Below are 12,007 nucleotides of genomic sequence, written 5' to 3'. Positions count from 1 at the left end.
GGAAGAGCAATCTTCAACATATATGGATTTCAATTAAAAGGAATTGAAGTTGCTTAATGGTAATTAATCTTGGCATAGAAGGGCAGCAATTTCCAGGGAGAACAGTATTCCAAAGGACAGGGAGGTTTTATCGTTACAAAGTTTGGGGCAGATCCTGCAGTTTTTCTGGTGAAGCTCTCTTGCTAAAGAAAAAGCTAATGTTTATCAGTAAGGTCAGCAGAGTCAGATGCTCGTGGGAGCTGGGTTTGTGTGTTGCTTTTCAGCTCTCTCTTAAGGTACCAGATACTGTTCTTCAACCTTTGAAATGAGGACCCGTATGATGAGTCACACCCGGATCTTTGTTATCCCAGTGCAGACTCAGAGTTCCCATTCTGACATTGCAGGAGTAACTGAGATGTGAATCTGGACCCAGGATATTATTAATAAATATATATGACCATGTCTTAGAATCATAGCAAATTAGGGTTGGAAGGGACCTCATGAGCAATGGTCTCAAGTTGCAGCAAGGGAAGTTTAGGTTAGATGTTAGGTAGAAATTTCTTACTAAGAGGGTAGTAAAACACTGCAGTGTTTACCTCAGGAAGTCACATCTAGTCCAACCCCCTGCTCAAGGCAGGACCAGCCCCAGTAGATCATCCCAGCTGGAGCTTTGCCTAGCTGGGTCTTAAAAACCTCCAAGGATGGAAATTGCACCACCATTCCGGGTAACCTGTTCCAGAGTTTTACTACCCTCCTAGTAAGAAATGTCTTTCTAATATCTAAGCTAAACTTCTCTTGCTGCAACTTGAGACCATTGCTGCTTGCTCTGTCATCTACCCCCACTGACAGCAGTCCAGATCCATCCTCTTTTGAACCCCGCTTTCAGGTAGTTGAAGGCTGCTATTAAAGCCCCATTCAGTCTCCTCCTCTCTAGACTAAATAAGCCCAGTTCCCTCAGTCTTTCCTCATGAGTCATGTCCCCCAGCCCCTGAACCATTTTTGTTGCCTTCTGCTGGACTCTCTCCAATTTGTCCACATCCTTTCTGCAGTGGGGGCCCCCAAAATGGACACAGTACTGCAGATGTGGCCTCACCAGGGCTAAACAGAGTGGAAGAATCTCTTCCCTTGACTTTCTGGCAATGCTTCTACCAATGCAGCTCAGTATGCCACTAGCCTTCTTGGCAACAAGGGCACACTGTTGGCTTATATTCAGCTTATTGTCCACTGTGACCCCCAGGTTCTTTTCTGCAGAGCTGCTGCCCAGCCAGTCAGCCCCAGCCTGTACAGATTGTTCCTTCTGAAGTACAGGTCTTCACACTTCTCCTTGTTGAACCTCATGAGATTCCTTTTGGCCCAATCCTCCAATTTGTCTAGGCCACTCTGACTCCTAGCCCTACCCTCCAGTGTATCTGCTACTCCCCCCGGCTTGGTGTCATCTGCAGACTTGCTGAAGGTGCACTTTATGGCATCTTCCAGGTCATTGATAAAGACATTGAGCAAAACATGCCCCAGGACCAACCCCATGGACACTCCACTTGATACCGGGTGCCACCTAGACATCGAGCCATTGATTACTACTCTCTGAGCAATCAGGTTGGTCAGGCATGACTTGCCCTTAGTGAGTCCACGCTGATTGTTCCTAATCATCATCTTCTTCAAATGCTTTGTGATGGATGCCTAGAGGATCTGCTCCATGATTTTTCCAGGGACTGAGGTAAGGCTGATTGGTCTATAGTTCCCTGAATCCTCCTTTTTTCCCTTTCTTAAATATGAACACTATGTTTGCCCTTTTCCAATCATGTGGGACCTCTCCTGATTGCCACAAGTTTTCAAAGATGATGGGCAGTGGCTCTGCAATCACATCAGCCAACTTCCTCAGCACCCTCGGGTACATCCCATGTGGCCCCATGGACTGCATATGTTCAGCTTTTCTAAATAGTCACTAACCTGTTCTTTCACCACTGTTGGCTGTTCACCTCCTCTCCAATCTGTGCTGCCCGGTGCAGTAGTCTGGGAGCTGACCTTGCCTGTGAAGACTGAGGTAAAAAAAGGGCATTGAGTGCTTCAGCCTTTTCTGCATCCTCCATCACAAGGTCGCCTTCTCCATTCAGTAAGGAACCCACACTTTCCATGATCCTTCTCTTGCTACCAACTTACTTGTAGAAGACCTTTTTGTTACCCTCCACGTCCCTTGCTAGCTGCCACTCCGGTTGCACTTTGGCCTTCCTGACTTCATCCCTGCATGCCCAAGCACTGCTCTTATACTCCTCTCTATTTATTTGTCCAAATTTCCACTTCTTATAACCTTCCTTTTTGTGAGTCAGTTTAGTGAAGAGTTCCCTGCTAAGCCAAGCTGGTCTTCTGCCATACTTGCTAGTCTTCCTGTGCATCAGGATGGTTTGTTCCTGCACTCTCAGTAAGGTTTCTTTAAAGTACAGCCAGCTCTCCTGGACTCTTCTCTCCCTCAGATCGGCTCCCCAGGGGATCCTGCCCATGAGTTGCCTGAGTGAGTTGAAGTCTGTTTTTCTGAAGTCCAGGGTCCTTACTCTGCTGCTCTCTATCCTTCCTTTCCTCTGGAGCCTGAACTCAGTCATTGCCTGTGCACTGCTGTATTGCCCTCCCAGCAGATGTCAGGGTGATTGCAATTGGGTGTAAATTGTTGTAGCTTCAGTGACTTAAATGGAAATAAGCCAGTTTACACCAGAAAAAGTGTTTAAGCAGCCTGCTTTAATTTCCTTTTTGAATGTATGTTAGGAACACTGAACTAAATACATCCTTGCTTGACTCATGAATTCAGTAACATTATATATGAGACAAACGTGGTTCTTTTTACCACCCGTCATTTTATTGAATTTTGCACTACATTCACTTGATATTTTATGGTGTACAGTGCAGCAGCTTAGTGAGAAAATCAGCAGTCACTATCAGCCTCATGAAGAGCAGCATTTTATAGTACTCAATGGGCGTGCCTACATGAGATGCTACTGTGCAGTCGTTACCGCACATTTATTTAGTATTGGTATTAGCAACTACTAAATGTATGCGCAATAACTGGACTTACTGTGCAGTAGCGATGGTGAACGCCTTTTAGGGGATGTTACTCCGCAGTAGCCTAATAATATTGTGCAGTAGCATATTAGCACAGTCTGTATTGTGATGTGCTACTGTGCAGTATTTTTTGGCTACTGTGCAGGAAGTGTCTCGTATAGATGCACCCACAGTAGCGTTTTTGAAGCTATAAACTATGAAAAGCTAAACACCAGAGACACTGGGCAAGAAAAATTGAGTTCCTTTTAATAAGGAATAATGCATGAATTTCAGAAAAAATGTCTCGCTCTTATATTTGATATTCATGTAACAGAAGTTCAGTTCAAATTTTGAAATCAGTGCAGAGGATTCAGGCACATCTTTTGTTAAAATGAATAATAAGTGTCCAAGTCTCCTGGCAGTGTCCCGAGCACTCTCCAGGCCTCCTCTTAAAGCTGGATCACTGCATCTCACATCTAAAATTCAGGGAATAAAATGGATAAACACCTGTGGGACAGCTTCTGCCTTGTGGCAGTGGGCAGGACTGGAATCAAGAGATTCCTCTCTTCCAGAGCAGCATCCATTTCAATAACCCACCATTAAGCTGCCTGTAAGTACCCAAAATTGCAGTAATGCAGATATGTAAATACCACTTGAACATTTAAAGGTGATATAGGATTTAGCTGTAAGTGCTTTGGATACTGCTATTTTTGGATGGCAACGTTAAAATGCTTTGGGACTGCTTTTCAAAGGTGCAGATCTGCCATTAAAGCAAAATATTTGAGGTGCTTAAAGTTCAGTTGGAAGGATATATCTATGCATCTCATCTTTTCTATCTTTAAAATGGGAAAAGCTTTATTTGCAAGAGAGAATTGTTGTAGGCTTGATTACTTAGACCCCCGTCCAGCAGAAGGTTGGAGCACATACAGGAAATAACCCTATTTGTTTCAGTGGGACTACTCACACATAAATGTAAATGTACATAAGTGCTAAATCTTGGCTTTAATGTTGACTCAGAACTTTGAGATGATTGCAGAGAAGGCGTTATAATGTACTCAAGACACTATTCTTACCTAGATGCCACAGGACAGATAAATTAGAAACGTATAGATGCTGTGGGTGAAATCCCAGCCCCATTGAAATGAGTGGGAGGTTTGCCATTGTTTACAATGGGATGTGGATGCCATCCTAGGCATGGCCTTTGCCGACACACACAGGACACACAAGTACTCTACTCATGTTTACAAATGCAGAGCCAAGGTGACGAGTAGTTTTGTCATTTCAGGACTAACAACACGTACTCGGCTTTATTCAAACGATTCCCCATTCTCAATCTATTGCTGTGGGTGTGTATTTTATTTCCGCCTCTGAGATGGGAATGTGTAACTCAGGGAGTTGGGTTTGTGAGAGAGATTTTTTTTTATTATGACCCCCAAGTCTTTCAGTGACTTCCTGCATTCATTAGCACAGGAGCTATGTATATACAGAGAGCAAAAAAGAACAACTTTTGCAAAGAAAGATGGGTTGGTATGGAATAATTTCTTTATTCCCACTCACCCACCCCCCTTTTCTTGAATTTTGGTTTCACAGAGAAGGCTGTTAGACTGGGTGTGATATTCTTTAGAAACGACAAAGTATCTGTACATGAAGCTAGAAAAAGTCAATTAATCAGATGTATCTAAAACAGAGATTTATGTGCTGAAAGCAAATTATTTCTCATTTAGCTTCAAAATACTTTACCCTCCATTTCAGATGAGTTCATGGCAAATCTCTCTGGAAACATTTGTGCTGATAGCTTGGCTTCAGTGCTATTGCTGAGATTTTTTTAAAATTCTTTTCCTATATTATAGGGTGTCAAACTCACCTGGAGCCTCGGGCCAGATCCAGCCCACAGGACTCCTTGCAGGCTGGATCTGGACCATGGGGCACAGTGGTGGTGAGGGGGCCCGGCAGTGGCAAGTCCATGGGTGGCAAGGGTCCTGGGGGCAGCAGTGGGTCTGGGACAGGGGTCCAGGGACACAGTGAGAGGTTGGGGGCATTTGTGGTAGCGAGCCAAGCTTGGGGTTGACAGCCATGGCCACAGGGGCTAAAGACCCCACATTGTGTAGCACACCCCACATCCTCCAGTAGCCCAGATAGAGGGTGAGATATAGCGCCCAGATAGCAGGCCAGATAGAGGGTGAGAAGCGAGAATATACAGCACATGAATATATGGTAAATGTAGAGCAGATTGTTTATCACAGTTTGAATTTGCAGTCAGTAAAGAGCCTCATTAACAATTTTAAAGATCTGGGAACAAATTCGCCTCTGATGAGATCCTAGTGAGTTGCACGGAATATGTCTGGTGATTTGATTATTTCATACCAGCTTGGAGAAATTATTTGCCTACAGAATTTAAGATTTAGGAATAGCAGGCTAATTAGGAGCTTTGTGCTATGCTATATGGGGCCCTTTCCTGCACATATGTAGCATGTCTAACCTTTGTTCCTTACAAGCAGTAAGAGTCTGGCATCTGAAAACGAGATAGACTGAATTTTCCTTTTTAACCCTATCACACCTCTCTCTGCTTGCACCTGCAGTTACTTTCTGTCTCATTTCCTCTCCAGGATGATGTAATTCCCATTTTGTTTGCTTATTAAAATCTCTGCTGAAGGCAGCAAACTATTTAGGATGACTGTCTACCAGCCCAGCCCCTTCACCTACTGACCCTGCTGCTCTCTGCAGATCCTACGAAGGGGGGGGGTGGAACATTTTGCGTTCCTGCTTTTCCTCTATGTGCGGTTCTTCCACGCTGTGCTGAGAGAGTCCAAAGATAATGAGAGAGAAAATACGATTTTCTAACACGGATATACAGGCAGAACATGCAGCACACCACTATTAGCTTGTCACACTTTCAAGTCCCGATCCCACAGGGAATCTGCTGGTTGAGACACCTTGCTGCATGAGATGATTGATGAATCTGAGTTCTGGGGCAGGTCTCTCCATGGCAGTTTTGCTGACTGACTGAAGGAAGAGCAAGGGAATGGCTCTTCCAGTTTACAGGAGATGCATAGCAGCTGCAGTGTGGCTGAACATGTATTCAGTGGACTGGGGAAGGATTTCAGTCCCCTGCCACCCCAGAAGTCTCGTCTACACAGCCTGTTTACTTGGACTTTACACGGTGGTTGAGTTTTACCCTTGGCAAGTGAACAGACTTCTAATAATACTATTAAGGTAATGAGAGGGTACAAGGTGCTTTAATGCAGTGTTATTCTGGGGGTGCTTGTTTAGACCCTGGTTGTCCTTGAGAAAATACCAATGCAGCTCTTGTATAAGAAAGGACATCCCCACTGAAGTAGACAGTGCTATCCCTGTCTATGCGAGAGCTGCATGTGACCCACTTTTAGTTAGAAGCTGGATTTAATAGGCGTCGCATTGTTTCCATGCACTTGAGGCTTTCCTGTGTGGAGTGAGTTCCTGGTAGAAGCAAGGGAGCTGTAATGCTTCTGGATTAGTGCATGAAAGAAATGAGGAAGGCTTGCTCTGTTTCTATTTTCTGGTGTTCGCAGACAGCACCTACATCCCATGGTAGGCCCTGGCCATCCTTGATTTATATTTTATATAGATTTGCTATGACGGTGAACTTGCACAAGCAATTTTAGAATTGATGGTAAGTTCTTGGTGGAAAAGGAAATGAGGAGAGGATGGAGATTTTAATTGATTTTCAAACACCAAAGACTCTGGTTGAAATTCTTTCGCCCTTTATGTACCTACATGGGTGTTTCCCAGATGCATAGCAGTATTTTTGCCATTTCTGCACAGATTACAATTCCATTATCTGTGCGGTGTGGATGTGTAAGTGCATACATGTATCCTGAGCACGCATTAACTGGACAGGTAGGCAGCTATATAGGTGTGGGTGGGTGTGTGCAGCAAAATTCTGTCTGGAAACTCCTATGGCTGAAGGAGGATAGAGCTAGCTTCTCCCCTCTTTTAGCCCCTAGTAGATTAGTAATTAGGGGACTCCCCCAGGACATAGGATACCTGGGTTCAAGGCCCCCTCATACACAAGAGCTTTGAACCTGCATCTCTCTGAATTCCCAACATGGTACTTTAACCACCAGGCCGTAAGTCAGGCATCATCCAGGCCTTTCTCCACCCTTCCTTTTGAAGCTGGCTTCCTGGGCAGCTATGCAAAGGAGATATGCAGTGTCAGAAAGAGGCAAACAAGGTAGATAGCATGCGTCTCAGTGAGATGGATGATGATTTGGCAGCAGGCTCCTCGGGCCCTATCTTAGGGCAGTAACTTTCCTGTTGCTCCCCATCCAATTAATATTAAATGCAAGGGGCTTGCAGAATGTTGTGATTTATGCATGCCTAGCATATGCACAAAGAGGCACATACCTGCCCAGCCAGTGTGTAGCCTCCTGAACGCGTGCAGTCACTGCGTGGACACACTTCACAGGTAACAGAATTACAAACTGTAATTAAGTGCCAGAAATGTCACTTACACAGCTGGAAAACTGGCATGCAGCAGCATAAAGGGTAATAGCTTTTGGGCCGTCACTCAGGTCGCCCATCTGAATTCCAGCCTGATCAGTAAAAAGTGCATCTGGATAAGCACCCCGATCACAGAAACCCCTACTGTTAATTAGTGCTTTTGCTGGCAGCACAGAAATTGAATGGATGAGAGCAGTGAATTATTTAGCCATTCCTAGAGGTCAGGCTTCAAGACTATAAGGAGCTATGGGAGGGAAGCATGCACTGTTACTGAATATACTTTTTCTATGGCTAACAAGAGGACATGAAGCTTGAAGGAGGCCACTTAAAAGCACTACATTCATAAACATTTCCAAAAAAGAAAATGTAACAACATGAATCAATGAAACCTAAACTTTCCGTAGGAGGAGAGAGACCAGAGACCTCTTTTTTTTTTATTCCAGTTTCCTTTTTTTTTTCTTGGGGGAGTTACAGGCTGGTGTATGAAAAACATGGGGGTGTTTGTTACTATGAAAGAGCAAAGACGGTTCCAGACAGTTCTGATCAGTTAAGGAAAGAGTGGGGAGAGACTGAATAGCAAAGAAGAAAATGACACCACGCTTCCTGAATATGCCCATATACAGGGCAAAATAAGGATGGCCATCTCCAAATCCTAGATCTTATTTTGCACTGGGATCCGCAATACATTAAAAAATTTCAGTTTGGCAGTCTTTCTTGTCCTCGAACGGCAGCTGCCGAGGTCAACCGATGAGTACACCAGCTGTGTGCAGTTCTGAGACAGCTAATGATGGAGTGGCTGTCCTTGGTATTGTGGTCAGCACATTTTAGGATGTTTGCATAGAGTTGTGCGAGTGTCAGAACAGTAGTGCTACATATTTTGCCATGTTATAGGGGGAATTTGAATGAAGCAGAAACCCTGGGGATTTCTTTCTCCCTCCCACAGCTCAGTGAAGTGCAGAATGTCCCACAGAGAAAAAAGAAGATACCGTTCTGTTCTCCCTGTCCCTGTAATGCCCCATGCCAGCTAACCTGTGCTCCAAGAGTATCTTTACTTCTTCATGTGGGTTTATTGCTTGAAGTAGGTGGTAGATTGACAGCGTTAAGAACTGAAGAGCATCCATAAAAAATATAGTAGATCTTGCATCTGTCAATAAAACAAGTGTAATATGGACAGCATTGGTATGAGCTTCCCAACTCTACACTGCTAAACTGTCTTGCCCCAGGTCTGGAGGACCAACTGTAGGACTTGAGAGTGTTTGTTTGAGTCAGGAATTTTTTTTGAAAAAGCACAATTTAGTGGGAAAATGCAAATTCAGAGAAAGGCATTGGTTTAATGAACTTCACTTAAACTATTTCCTACCAACGTGTGCTGGGCTGCCTGGGTTCCCAGGATTTTCAGCTCTAAGCAGGCTTTCTCCCTGAACTGTTCGATGACGCTGGGGCAGCCTCGCTGCGTGGACTGCCCCAGGGGTGCATTTCAGCGCCAGGGAGCTCTGGGAACCACAGCTTGACCCGGGGCAGCTCAGGGCTCCCAGACTTCCTGCCACAGAGGCAGGAAATGAAAGCTCTGGGAAGACCCTCCGAGTTCTGGAATAGCCCTGTGTAACGGGCACCTACACCATTACTGAGAAGGGGCAGCAAACCCTAGGGCCTGACAGCCATTGGAGTGCAGATGTAAGGAGGGAAAAGACTGGAGCAAAACACTCACCACGGATCCAGCAGCAACATCGATATCAGGAGTTGGGGGATTGCATAGAAATGTCCCAGCAGCAAGGGGCCTCCATGAGGAGACCCCAACAAGCCAAAGCAGAACCCACCTGTGGCAGCTCTGGGGGGGCAGGTGAACAGCAGGGCCAGGGAGCCACGTATCGCTGGCTCTGAGCCAGAGGGAAGCAGCCTGCAAGGGAAGGAGCTTCTGGCCAGGAAGGCTTGCAAGGGAGTGCCCGGTGGACTGCTGAGATGCTTGGGAACTACCAGCAAGACCCTGAGAGCCTGCAGGGAGATGTAGCCCACGCTGGGGGTTATATTGGTACCCAGGGTGTTTGCTTACCTACTTTGGTGGGGGTGGCTGCCTTTTTCTGAAGCAGTAGCCTGTTTTCCTTTTGTTGCTGTTCAGTTGCCCAGAAGGGAAAGTTTGTGTTAAACAGTTGCTCGATACATCTTACATTGTACTGGTGGTTGTGGTAGGGATTGTGAGGGGTGGTTTTTTGGAGGTCCCATTGGGGCACGTGATTTCAGCCCTGCAGGGACCTGCTCAAGGCACTCCACTAGAGCAGACCCAGAGCAGGGCAGAGTGCAGGGCCAGAGAGCCCGTGGCCCAGAACCAGGTGGAGACAAGGCTGGGACCCAAAAGTCAGGTCCAGTACAGTGGAACTAGGCTGCGGGGAGCAGCCAAAAGAAAGAGGGGTCTGAGACCAGGAAGGCAGAGTCCCAACATACATAAAGACCTGAGGCAGCCCAGGGTTGGGTTAGGGTCAGGTGCCCCCAAAATGTAGAACTAACCCTGGGAGCCAGAGAGTGAGACCAGGCTCGGGAAGCTCTGGGGCAGCTTCCCTTTCTTCTAAACACTATAACATCAAGAAGTGGCTGGGGAGCAAAAGGGAGAGTGAACTACCGGGGCACACCAGGCAAAGGCTGAGAGGCCACCAGGGGCCATGGCTACACCCTGGGATGAGTGCCCTGCCATGTGGACTTTCTTGAGCTGTCAACTCTTGGGGTCCAGGCTTCTTGGCCAACCGGCTATCCTGGCAGCCAAACTGTTGCCCGGGTGCCTAGCAGCTTGGTGTCCCCAGTCCAGAGGCACTTATGGTGGGGCTGCCCAGGAGTCACAGACTGAGAAGCAGGAACACCTTCTGAATGGAACCAATACAGGGTTTTTTTCAATGTTACTGTTATCAGCCACAGAATAGGAGTGAAACCCATTGTGCACAGTGTGCCGGTGTTTCCAATGAACATTTTGGAATTCCTGCTTTGTGGAAAAGTGAACAATGTGGTCATATTCTGAATCCAAATGAAGCAAAGCTTTGAAATGTTCAAATTTTCTGTGAACCAGAAATTCTGAGTTTCAGCCAACTCTACACATCCTTGAGACAAATCTGTTCTTCTGCTTGACACCCTCCATAGAGGGTGCCTGTAAGTATCAGTGGTGATGGTGCTGAACTTTGCAGGATGGGAACACTTGGCATTAGATAGCTGAGCTAATTTTTACTTTTTTCCCGTAATTAATAAAACCCACCAATATTTAAAATAATACCTTGCTCCTATAAAACCAACAAGGCAAAAGTCTCAAAGACTTTAACAACTATTAACAAACAAGCTTCATGATGCAGCCATGAAGCAGGCAAATAATATTATCCCCATCTAGCATGTGGGGAAACTGAGGCACAGATATGAAATGGTTTTACCAATGTTATATAGTGAGACTGTTGTAAAGCTGGAAGCAGAATTCAAGTCTTCTGCTTTATAGCTCTGTGTTTTAAGTAAAAGACCCAAAAGGCTTTTGATAATAAGTTATTTGTGAAATCTCCTGAGGGTTTGGGGTTTTTTTGTTTTTTTGGGGAGGTTTTTATTTTATTTTTATTTATTTTTTTTTGCAATAAATTACATGTGCTATCCCCCTTGCAGGGCACCTGGACTGTAAGAGTTTCCCAGAAAAAACAACAGTAGCAGGTAGGACGTGAGAGAGAGGATCACTTTGATAAAATACTACATTCTCCATCCTCCTCCCCAAATGGGTGCCTATTGCATGTTCCCTACAGCATGTGACAGTAGTTATGGATGGCAGGTCTTGTGTCTGACATTTAACCCCTTGGTTGGAAAAATAGAAACTAAGGACCAATTTTTGAATTTGGTATTAAGGCTCCATGCCCTTGGCTGTTCCTCTGGCAGCTGCTGAAGCTTAAGTGATTGATTTCTCTGCTAGTGACTAGGTATCTGTGGAGAAGACATTGATCTTCCTAAATCTGGGACACACTGTCCTAGGACAACAAGCAGTTGAATTCAGATTTCCAGAGTGTTGGGGTATCTGTGGACAAAGTCAGGGGGACCCACCTCACAGCCTTCTGCCATGGGTTCGATGAACAGAAGCTGGCCTCGTTGCCTCTCTCTATCTTGGAAAAACAGACATTGCACTGGGGACCTGAGAGGAACTAGCATCTTTAGTCTATTTTTAGCTAATCAGACAAGATTTCTTTGCAGTCCATGACTTCTTTTTGCTGTAGAACTGGTTGTGTGTGTGCGTGAGAGAGAGGGGGAGAGAGGGGGAGGAGAGAGAAACACAGAGAGAGAGAAACAGAGGGAAAGAAATATGAGAAGCAAGATTTTTGGTAATGCCTTTTATTGGACCAAGTGTATAGTTGGGAGACATTAAACTAGCTTTCAGGCACGAAGTGCCCTTTCCCCAGTCTGGGAAAGAAGCAGGTGCCTTTGCTATGCCTATGCTAAATACCAGATAAAATGAAAGCTTGTATTTAACTCCATATGTTAAAGGAAATGGGGACTTAAAGGAGTGGAGAAGGGCTGT

The sequence above is a fragment of the Alligator sinensis genome, unplaced genomic scaffold (genome assembly GCF_000455745.1).
Source record: "Alligator sinensis unplaced genomic scaffold, ASM45574v1 scaffold301_2, whole genome shotgun sequence".
NCBI classification, from domain to species: Eukaryota; Metazoa; Chordata; order Crocodylia; family Alligatoridae; genus Alligator; species Alligator sinensis.
The sequence above is the reverse complement of the archived record's forward strand: the minus strand, read 5'-3'. Positions refer to the sequence as shown.